General features: G+C 47.2%; 1 protein-coding gene across 2 annotated transcripts in view; it reads left to right on the forward strand.

The window, feature by feature from the left end:
- The first annotated feature begins 5,979 nt into the window (after positions 1-5,979).
- Positions 5,980-11,536, forward strand: part of RALGAPB (Ral GTPase activating protein non-catalytic subunit beta) — an 81,310-nt gene continuing 75,753 nt past the window's right edge. For both annotated transcript variants that reach the window (XM_066585832.1, XM_066585833.1), the window contains exon 1: positions 5,980-6,111. The gene's annotated coding sequence lies outside the window, so the exon portion shown is untranslated. The remainder of the gene's footprint in view (positions 6,112-11,536) is intronic.

An 11,536-nucleotide genomic window follows, 5' to 3' on the forward strand; every position in this document is an offset into this window, starting at 1 on the left:
CAATTCTTGGAGATGCACAATTAAGTGCCAGATGTCCGCATGCCACTGAAATTTGCAGGAGATCATTACCAATACTGAGTTTTCCTAAATCAGTGCCAGATTTATTTTCAGATGCAGACCACTTTGTTTACCAGTGACCAGAAAAAGGTATTCTTTATCATTAACCTCCTCACTGATGAGGTGCTTCCCCGGCCTCGCCATACGTAGAGACAAACAATAATCTTCTTGATAGCCTCGATTACTTCACGATCGATAAGTGTCGAATCTTTGATGATCCGAACCGCTGTTCCACAGCCGAAGGAAGGTTACATAACTTACTAGATGGGCGATGTTCCGTTCTAGAGTATACCGGAGAATTTCGACACTGGGTGAATGATACTACGTGAAACCCAGTTGCACAACAGAGACAATTCCATTGGAAAATATCTGACTGGGTAAAAAATAAACTTGCTAGAGTGGAGACCCCTGATAACCTAGATTTCATCCAGTTGTGCATTCAAATTGACCAGAGACTTTCTGAGTGGTGAAAAGACAGATTGCGGGGTTTGGACACCAACACCCCTTACTCCTTCAGCCAATCCACGTTGAATCCCCAGCCAAGGACTGAAGCCGCGGAAAACGCAAACGCCAGGTGCTCGCCCTAAGAAACAAAGCTTGATCAAGGCAATGGAACACAATAATTACACAATGCATGTAAGGAGGGCCCAGGTTTATATAGAGGGCTAATTAGGGAAGGAACAAGACATGGGGTGGCCTTAGACAGGGAACATGAGACAAGGTATGAGGAACAAGACATCAGGACTCAGGGGAACTATCCAGCATGCTGAATAGCTCAATCAGCAGAGGCCTTGCTCAGAGCATGTGAGGTTGTCAGTTCAAATCCTGACACCACATCATGAACAAACTAGGATTACCTCTATATCCTGCCACTAACAGCAGATGTAGGTGAACACAAAGCTAATACCATGCTGATTCCCAAGGACCAATTTGCTGCTATCTCGGAATGAAGCGCTCAATGGGCTCCTTCCGGATGCTGAAGGAATTGCAATTACATTTACAACCATTCAAATCCAGCTCTTCAAACATTTTCTAAAAACTTTGACAAATTTAAAATTTTGATAAAAATCTACATGTACTAAGAAGCAGTCCCACAAGGACAGATCCCCAAATAATCCCACAAACACAACACTGGACAAATTGTTGACAGCTCCGACGAATTCCGCCTGATTATTACCCCGTACCTTTGTCGCTTGGTCTTGCAACGCCAAAAAAGACACTGAACAGCATCCCAGCAGATCCAAACAACTGACTGGCTACAACAAGCTAGGAAATAGCTTCATAACTACTCAAGAATATGTAGAGGGGTTGTGGTTAGCTATAGATAGTACTGTTTATTTGACATTATCAATTCATCTGATAATGTCACCCATATAGATATAATAGGAGAATGTATCTGTATTTGTATAGACTAGTCCTTTGGTGCCATCTACTGCCCAGTATTGGTAATGGCAGGTTTTATGTAGTTTGCTATGATTCATTTTCCTATTGGCAGTGATGGTCACATTGTGCTCTGGAACAGGAAACAGGAAGCTTAGAGACAGACTTATATGAGAGAGCGCACTTATGATACTCCTACTTCAGCGGGCAACAGCGCTGGATTGTGGGAATTGGAGAGTATTAAAAAATCCATCACCTGGCTCCCTGTCACCTACCCTAATAGCACCATAACTTAATTTGTGGTGCTGTGGGGACATGGAAAGTTCCTTTTAAATCAAAAGGCTAGCGCTGCCATTTTTTTTACTGATAACAGAAGGCGACAAAAAGATTTCCAAAAAATTGCAGGATACATACTTACCTGTCGCTCCAACTAGACTCCAATAGGTCCAACTACTTCTTCCATTCCTAGCATATATTCCTTTAATTGTCCCAAGTAGCTGAATTCACCACCGTACTAAAGCCAAAACCGTGCCTACCCGTCTCTAAAGCCACTCAGGAAAAGGAGTCCTCTCTACTTCTGCTATTGGCAGCAGCAACAGTTCCCGAAACTTGTCCCACTTAAAGTGCTAAACATAGTCAGCTATTACATTGCTCACACCAAGCACATGCACTGCGACAAACTGCGAATTCAAAACCCGTCCCCTCCCTACAAATTGTCACTAAACACCCATGATTGGGAGGTCCTTGTCTGGTTATTAACCACACGCCTGACTCTAAAGTTGTTACATAAAAAACAAACCTTGTTCTCCCCAAATTAGGATCTCCCCTCCTTGGACTTGTACCTGTGGGGTGATGTCAAGTCAAGGCTTTACACAGTGAAAATCCAGAGTGCGGCGCACATGTAACAACAGATCCTGGTCGCCCGTGCAAGCATTTCTGGTGAGGTGTTGCTCTCAGAGCATCTTGAAGGGAAGGGGAAAGCCTTGATAATTTGAAGCAACAAGGAGCACAGTGAGCATGTCCTGTAGTGGATCGTCGTGTTCCATGTCACAGAAAATGTGTTAATACTTTGGCAGGAATAAAGCGACATGACACTTAAGCACAGATTTGGATCCATCGTCAAAATCCCTATCGATACATATATCACATGCACCCCTTCTTATTTGAAAATATTACCTTGGTTCCAAGATGGCTGCTTTCAGAATGGCCACCATGTTGGATATCACTCTTCTTAGATTTGCCCCTCTTCCCTTAGCAACATGACACACACAGGATGGCGTGCCTGTCCACCGTTTTGCATTCAGTTAGATGTCTTTATAGAGTTGGACCGCCTTGTATATTATATCTCATAAATAACATTAATCAAACCCGCCTCTTTCAGGTTAGTAGAGAGCATTTAGAGATGTTTCTGGTCTCTTCTGTATTTGCTGCGGCTTCATAGTTTGATATCTTCACCTAATACGCTCTCTAGTTGTCCAGTGAAATTGTCTTTTTTTACGCATGCACAGTTAGAACATAAGAAACAAATCTATAAGCCGGCAGTACACGACCAGGTCAGATTCCGCATGTGGAAGCCCGCAGCAAAATCCGACCCTGTGCCCAGCTGGCCTCCGCTTATACCTCTCTCTTCTTCTTTCCTGTACTGCAGATGGTCCGCACAGTGAGCCCACGGACATGTGCAAACAACAAATTTTTTTAACCCCCTGCTTTTTCCGTGTCATCGCCTAGCAGTGATGCGGAATCCGCCACCTTTCCGCAGTTAGTGCAGCTTCCATTGACTTCAATGGAAGCAGTCTGCATGGAATCCTCTTTAAAATAGAGCATGCTGTGATTTTTCCACCGCAAGCCGAAAATCGCAATTGATTTCCGCTCGTGTGTAGGAAAAAGCAGTATTCATTAGCATGTTATGGGCAGTATTTGCTCCGGAATCTGGAGGCGGACGCCTGCTCCAGATTCTGCAATGCAAATATGCCCATGTACAGCCGGCCAAACTCATCTTTATAATACCCAGTCTGCTAGTCTGCTTACTTCTGGTCAAGGATGTACTTAGGTAATACATGTCTTTTGTGACACTTATGTACTGGCCCAGAGTTAATAGGGCCCCTCCATAATGTTACTTGTCTATCTTGTGTAGAGAGAGAGTTTGCTGGGAGTGGGAATCACACAGATAACTTGGACTGTGGATTGTCCGAATACCCCAAGAATCCTCCCTGTTGCACCACTTTGGCTTGTTTTATCTGTACCAGGACTGTTTGTTAGAATTTAAGTTCAAGAGTTTGCGACCAACAGTTCCCGGTTCTGGTTCAGAAAGTTACCCAGTGTGTGGACTATTTTATTACATCTGAGAGATATGTCGCAGTGGACGGAACAGTGGCGTCACGAGTGACAACTGGACTTAAGGTAGCCCCCGGGTTGCAACCCTCTTTATCTCCCCCAGCAGTAACCTGGTCGGGTCCCGAGCTACCCCCAGTGGAGGAGATGGTAGAGCCCTGTGACAAAGCCTTTCTCTACGTTGTCTTCTCGGCTGTAGGCCCGCTCCTCGGACGCTGCACTTAAAGGGGTTGTCCCGCGCCGAAACGTTTTTTTTTTTTTTTTTCAACCCCCCCCCCGTTTGGCGCGAGACAACCCCGATGCAGGGACGTAAAAAAAAAACCGCTCAGCGCTTACCTTAATCCCCGCGCTCCGGTGACTTCTATACTTACCGGTGAAGATGGCCGCCAGGATCCTCTTCCTCCGTGGACCACAGCTCTTCTGTGCGGTCCATTGCCGATTCCAGCCTCCTGATTGGCTGAAATCGGCACGTGACGGGGCGGAGCTACACGGAGCCCCATTGAAGAAAGCAGAAGACCCGGACTGCGCAAGCGCGGCTAATTTGGCCATCGGAGGCCGAAAATTAGTCGGCACCATGGAGACGAGGACGCCAGCAACGGAGCAGGTAAGTATAAAACTTTTGATAACTTCTGTATGGCTCATAATTAATGCACAATGTACATTACAAAGTGCATTAATATGGCCATACAGAAGTGTATAGACCCACTTGCTGCCGCGGGACAACCCCTTTAAGGGATATCAAACGCGCAGGGATCACCATCTTCTACATAAGATGGTTGGCAGACAAAGTAATTTCATTCTCACTCAGAGCGTTCTGGTTCTCACTGGTCACAAACTGCTTTATTGCGCATTACAGTAAAACAGTTAAATGCAAAAACAAATAGGCGCGCAAGAAAACACGCTAGTCTGAATGAGGCCTTAGGGTGCATTCACATGGGTGTATGCGTAATTCGGTCTATAAATACGCAGTGTATTCACGGGCCGAGCTACACTTGCATTTTTTTGCCTATCTACACTTTGCCTAACATCTGCATATTTCATTCGTATTTATGCCCGTCCACTGATTTCAATGGGCTTCGACGGTGCGTAATACACATCAAGATAGGACATACCGCATGTTATTTCACCTGCCTGCATCCCATGAAAAAATACGCCCAAGTGAACAAACCAATTGCAAGCAATGGGTCCTATTCATTGTGTACTATGCACGCAAAAACTGCGCCCAGAACGGCTCCTTCAAACGGGCGTACTTGCGCGCATTTTTGTGCACATAAATTAATGTGCGCAATACGCAAAGAACAGAACCCATTAATTTCAATGTGTTCCTTTTCTCGTGTGCACAAAAAATAGGACCTGCTGTAATTGGTGCGCAATTACACACCAATGGTCCCCATATGAGTCCATAGGAGGTGCGCAAATGTGCACACGGATGTGCAATTACGTGGAAAGAACAACCCATCTGAAACTCAGTAGGCATACTAAATAGTCATTTAAATTGAGGCGTGTTCATCTGCTACCCTGCGGGCGCAAACAGTGCGGTGAGAGATGCTGACAGACGTACAAAGAACACCTCATACATAGCGCAAATACGTTCTGCTGAGGTGCGCGCAAAAGTAAATACGCCCAACTGCAGGAGGCCTGAGGCCAGGCCCACAAGCGTAATTTACTACATGCCGCTCACAAGAGACGAGGGCGGCACGCAGCAAGTGTCTAATGACATTGATTACTAACTGCATGCCTACAATCACTATCTTGGCGTGTATGCACCCATAATTGCACCAAAATAGAACATGCTGCGATTTTTCTTGCGCACAAAATTCGTGTGAGCGGTAACACGGCAACCAATGGCAGATTGGTACAGCGTATCACGCGCGTAAAACCCTGTGACCCTACGCCCCTGTGAGCTCGGCTTAATATGCAGTGTATTTCCACTGCTGTAACTCAGAACTTAGGTAAATGCTTTCAAATTCCACAGTATTGGGGACTAAATCATTGTCAACACAATGCGCATGCGCAGCTTCCCTGGCCCTGTCACTGTCAACAATACAGCGTTCCACGCCTCGCTCTGGAGAAGAGCAGCGCCCGCCTTTTTCCGGGGTGAGTGTCAATGAAACAAGAAATTCTATTGGCTGCAAGGTGACGCGCGTCAGCTTGGAACCAATGGGCTCTGAATTCGGCTCGTGTCACGTGACCGCAACGGTATCTCCGGCCATCTTGCGGCGGCTGTAGATGATCCGCCCTGCGGGTTGCGGAAGCGGTGACCCGGCCGGGCCTGCAGCTGCTTTACCGAGGGGAATACCGCCACCAATGTCAAACCCGCAGCCGTGAGGAGCGCCGGGCACGGTGAGAGGCCGAGACGGAATGTCTTCCTGTTACTGTCTCCGGGGCTCGGTACTTCAGCCGTTCCCGGTGTAGTCAGGAGGGTTAAACTGGTTGTGGGGTGGGGAGGCCTTCCATCAGCTGACACGACTGTGGGGTGAGGGTCCTGTCAGGGCAGGTGCCACTTATTGGCATCTAATGCTTGTGGCTCAGTAGTTCCTCCTGGCAGACAGGCTGATTCTTCCTCAAAACTGAGACTAACTATTGCTATGATAACGGGCTGATCACGCGATCCAAGGCTGCAGCGCCTGCTGGGCTCAGTTCGCGAAGGGCCGTCAGTCTAAGGCCGCTGTAGTCGTGTGCTGTTCTCATGCTGTCACTACTAGCTGATAGGAGCCATGATGGCGGTCAGGTGGTCGTTCCCAAATACCTGGAAGACCCTGGGCCAACGGGGGTCGGGCACTTTCAATGGCTTAATGCTTTTTTGTACGGATTCTGCTAAACCGGATGTTTTTGGTTATTTTTGTTTTCTTTTTATTATAAATATGGAAAAAGTTAAACTTTTTAGTAACGTTTTCCTCCCCAAAAAACTTTTAAAACTTTTTTTATGGCTCCTAAGGGGACTTGAACTTGTATTCGTTTGCTCACTAATACCGTATACTGCAGTACTTCATGGTATTTCGGCACGTCTTCATAGGCAGAGATGCATGGCATCCCTGGAGCGTTCTGAAGGTGTCTGGCTGCCCTGATACCCGGATGGCACCTCGCAGGCTCATCTCATTGAACGCGGTAACGGCTGTAACCGGCGTGGACGCTGATCGTGGCGACTTACACTGCCCTTGTATGGAGCGGGAATGCCACCCCATGCCAACGCTGTGCACCCATGATGTGGATCTATGTAACCCTGGGTTGTGAAGGGTTAAATCCATGGCACATCTGTCATCTGACCGCTGGGGGGGGTCACAGGAACCGTCGCTGCCATATGTATTAAAATGCCAATATATGTAAGCAAAAATGCCCTACTGTGGGTTTACGGTGACGAGGTATTAGTGTATCTTGACGCCACCTAGGGGTTTGACAGGAGGAACGTCCCTCTCACACCCCCAGCTCCCGATAGGGTCAAGGCAGCAAGGTCCTAGCAACTTATATCAGCAGCTGTAAATGGTGCCATGTTTGTCCTGTAGCCTATGAAGTGAACTCACCCTCACCGTAAGCCTGCATTGCCGCTGTATGAGTGGCCCGAGGCCTCGCCCGTGCTTCTAGTCTGCCTCACTGAGGAGCTTATCAGCCAGAACGGGGAGCCTTATGGCCGACTGTATAGTGATATTGACACCCCCCACTCCCTGTAGTTTTGGGGTCCCCTCTGTAGCGGCCCCAGTAGTAATAGGATCCTCCGCCCCCTACTGGCCAGGCAGCATCCGTACAGGCATTCCATTCACTGCTCCAGCAGCGGCCTGATGTGCCTACCGACTTGTGCTGTGGCTGATCCCCGTAGATCTGTGAGCAGCAGGGGGTATTTAAACGGGCTGTCATTAAAAAAAAAAAAAAAATTCTATACTTACCTACTTCTCCCCCGTCAATCTTCTCCTCACTGATCTTCTCCTGGCTCCTCTAGTCCCCAGGGTCACCTCACCTCCAGCCGTCTGGATCCTCCTCTTCCTGTTATGGAGCGTCCATTCTTGGCAGTCTCCTTCCGGCAGGTCAGTGTACCCGGTCACTAGTGACATGGTGGTCACTGCCTAGCAGAGAATGCTAACTCCTCGGCAGCCTGCTTCAGCACACGGGGTCTCATTGCTAGCGTTCATATAATATGTATAGCAGCGAGACCCCGTGCCTGCATGCTAAACCAGGCTGCCGAGGATTCGGCATTCTCTGCTAGGCAGTGACCGCTATGTCACTAGTGACCGGGTACACTGACCTGCTGGAAGGAGAATGCTGGCAATAGACACTGCATAACAGGAAGAAGAGGATCCGGTCGGCTGGAGGTGAGGTGACCTGGAGGAGCCAGGAGAAGATTGGTAAGAAGGCTGCCTGGGGAGGAATAGGTAAGTATTGAATCCCTTTTTTTCTTATGACAGAACCCCTTAAAGTAACCCTCTGGACTGATAAAGATGGCCGCACCGACTACCTGATCTACATCAATATGCATCATTGGTCTGACACTACAACTGTTTTGATTGGCTAGTACTCTCCATGTGAGCAGTACTGGCCAATCAGATCGGCATGTAGTGCCTAAGACTACCGATGTACAATGAGCAGCATGCAGCCTGAGAAGCTGTTCAGCCATCTTTGTTTATCCAGGCCTGGCGGGTGGCTTTTCAAGGGAACGTCCCCACAGTAATCTAACTCGGTTTATGATGCAGTGGGGATGTAACGGGTTTATTTGTGTTTTGTTTTTTGTCTATGGATGAAATAAAACCGCTGGGTGCCCATCTAGGGGGTCTTTAACCTGATATTAACCCTTCAAACAACCTGTACTTATAATAGCCAATGTGATAACTATCTGAAGCCTTACATATTTACTCAAAATTGCGTTTTTGTTCTGAAAAATCCCATTAAAATGCTGGCCACTAGGCGTCTCCCTTCCATCTAACTCGCTGACTACTTCCTTTTGTCATGTGATGTTATAGGAGAAGGCAGGATGGAGAGTAGGAAGTGGGAGGAGGGGGATTAGTCACCCTGCTCTTTGAAGTATTTGAGAGCAGGAGGCACAGGCTTATACAGACTTGCTATGAGGGCTGATGAGTTATCTCCTACTACTTAGTCACATCTACACTGCTCAGTCTTGCTGTACACTGTTCTACTTTGTTATGCCTCTCTGTGCGATCAGGTGGCGTCTCAGCAGTGAGAGCCCCTCCTATCCTGAGATCTGGGGTCCAGTTCTTGGTTTTCTCCATACATCATTTTCTGATCACACCGTTTTACGCCAAAATCCAGTAAGACTAGATCTTTAGGGGAAAACAAAAATCTATGAACCTGGCTGAACTTCGAGCTTTGCTGTGACCGGCTCTCATGGCCAAGTCCTATAGGGGTGTAAACTTAGACCTTATTGCCACAGCTTCGTACAGGTCATTATGTCATGCGTTTAGTTTCAGACTCTGTTGTACACAATGCAGTGGAGGACCGGTGCTAGAATGCTTCTGCAGGCAGTACGGAGTGGTGAGGGTCAGCGGCAGCCTCTCAGACCCCGCTGATTCCTTAGTAACCGGATGCACTAGGGTTATCTGTGGGAAGGTTTGGGGTAACGGCGGCTGTGATATCTGGATTGTACATGCCAGGCCTGTATCTATGAGGAGTCTGCGGTATGAATGGCGTTGGTTTTTATGCTTCGCCTTTACTATTTATTTATATTACATGCACTCGGCCTTCCAGAAACTTCTCTCCAGTGTTATTATCAGGCTGCCGCTTGGGAAACACTAACTTCCTTTTTTGAGGTTTAGTCGGAAAAGACTGGAATAGAAGGCGTCTAATCCCCGGCTGCAGATGTCCTGGAGGTTCGGAGCGCGGCTTCGGCTTCAAATTTTTACATGGCCTTTTTATTTAAATTTTTTTACGCACTTTACGTTTCTAAATGGCGGTTGCGGTCCTGAGGACGACTCGCAGCACACGGTTAGATTTACTGATACTGTCCAATAGACTGTGCAAACGTAACCCTTTCCAATCCACTGTCTGACGTCTGAAGACATTATGGTTTAAGGCTGTACAGCTCTGATGTTGGAAGACATCCGTCGGGGTTCTCTTACTGTATATTGCCAGCCTCTCTGCTGTCGGAACCTATCCAACGTGTCACCTCATGCAGTACTGGCTTTAGCCAGCAGATAGCGCCGTTGTAGAACGGTGGAAAAAGAGTAAGCCCCTTAGGAAAACCAGGATACAAATTGGATTGGAAAGGGTTAAGGTCCTTTTATGCGGAACGATTATCATTAAGAAAAAAATCGTTTAAGCGAGTGATAATGCACAATAATTGTCCCGGGTAAACGCAGCCAGCGATCGAACGCTGAACAGTAAATTGTTTACGTTTAGTTTGTTTTCTGTAGGCGTAAACATCATCCTTGGCTCGATCACTAATTGTTTGGTTCAAATGGCGATCATTCGGTCGTTCTCATTCTCTTAGGCTGGCTGCACGCGGGCGGGTTGGATTCCGTATGTGGGAGGACCGGTAAAAGTATTTACTGAATGTGGTGCCATCCATGGGCGATAGTTTTCTGGTGCAATTTGGCCAATTTTTAACTTTCATTGTAAAAATAAGTTATAAAAGCGGTTGGTCGTTGCCGCTTGTCGCGGGGCGGCCTGTAAAGGATGTGCAGCTCTGGAGCTGCGGGGAGCCGGGAGGGGCGAGTATAAGCGGGTTGATTATTTTTGGCCATGGACAGGTTAAACAATGCTGGAAATCAGAAGTGTTACAGCAGGAATTGGTGGAATTTAATGATACATGGTAGATATGTACAGAGGCATACCCGGAATGAGACTGGCATGAACGAGGCGGTGTATTACTGGTACAGGTGACAGGTGCCCACCATGAACGTCTCCGGACCCTCTTGGATCCTTGCAGGCAGTGAATCCATGAGAGAGAGAGATTGATTCGCCGTGTTTCTGTTGGACCTACAACTCATCCGGAACCGTATTGTACTGCGTATAACTATATAGTCACACAGGCGGTCATGTGCGGTAGGATTGCGCCCAGTTTCGAATGCAGAGGCCTCCGGTATGAAGTTCCATCTCCTCTCACCGATCGCCCATGTGAACGAGGTCTAAAGCAGGATGTAAAAAGTCTATGGGCTGGCCACTAAGAGGTTAAGAGTTCATTGTTTACAGGAGGTTCAAGATGGGATCTTTGAAGTCCATCATCCCTCTTATTCCCCAGAACTCCATGATGCGCTCTATAGACTTGTTGGACGCCTCATTTCATTTAACGATACACCCTTGGGATTAAAGATTCCTGAGGTCCGCAATCAATCCTACATTTTCAATTTTGATGCCTTCCCTTCGGCATCTCCTCGGCTCCCGGGGTCTTCACAAGAGCGGTGATGGAGATGGTGGCATTCCTCAGAGAGCAGCAGATAAATGTTTTTCTATACCTTGATGACTTTCTTCTCGTTACAAGTTCAGAAATAATATTGAGCGGTCATCTGTTAAAAACTCCGGTCTATTTCAGAGACCTGGCTGGATCATAAATGTTCAAAAATCAGATCCAAATCCCGCAAGGCAAAAATAGTTTGAGAGTTCTTCTAAATTCGTCAGTGCAAAGAAACTTCTTGCCAGAAGACAAAAAAAAAAGATCAAAAATGGTTTTGGAAATTTCTTCATTTCAGAAAGACAATTACGATAAGACTGGGGATGAGTCTGCTGGGAGCGCCAGCTTCATATCATCCAGCAGGCCAGTCGGCTCAAGTCCATTCCAGATCCTTACAGCAAATGATTCTGTCTGCTTGGGATGGCAAACAAGCAT

The sequence above is a fragment of the Eleutherodactylus coqui genome, chromosome 13, assembly GCF_035609145.1.
Source record: "Eleutherodactylus coqui strain aEleCoq1 chromosome 13, aEleCoq1.hap1, whole genome shotgun sequence".
Taxonomy (NCBI): Eukaryota; Metazoa; Chordata; class Amphibia; order Anura; family Eleutherodactylidae; genus Eleutherodactylus; species Eleutherodactylus coqui.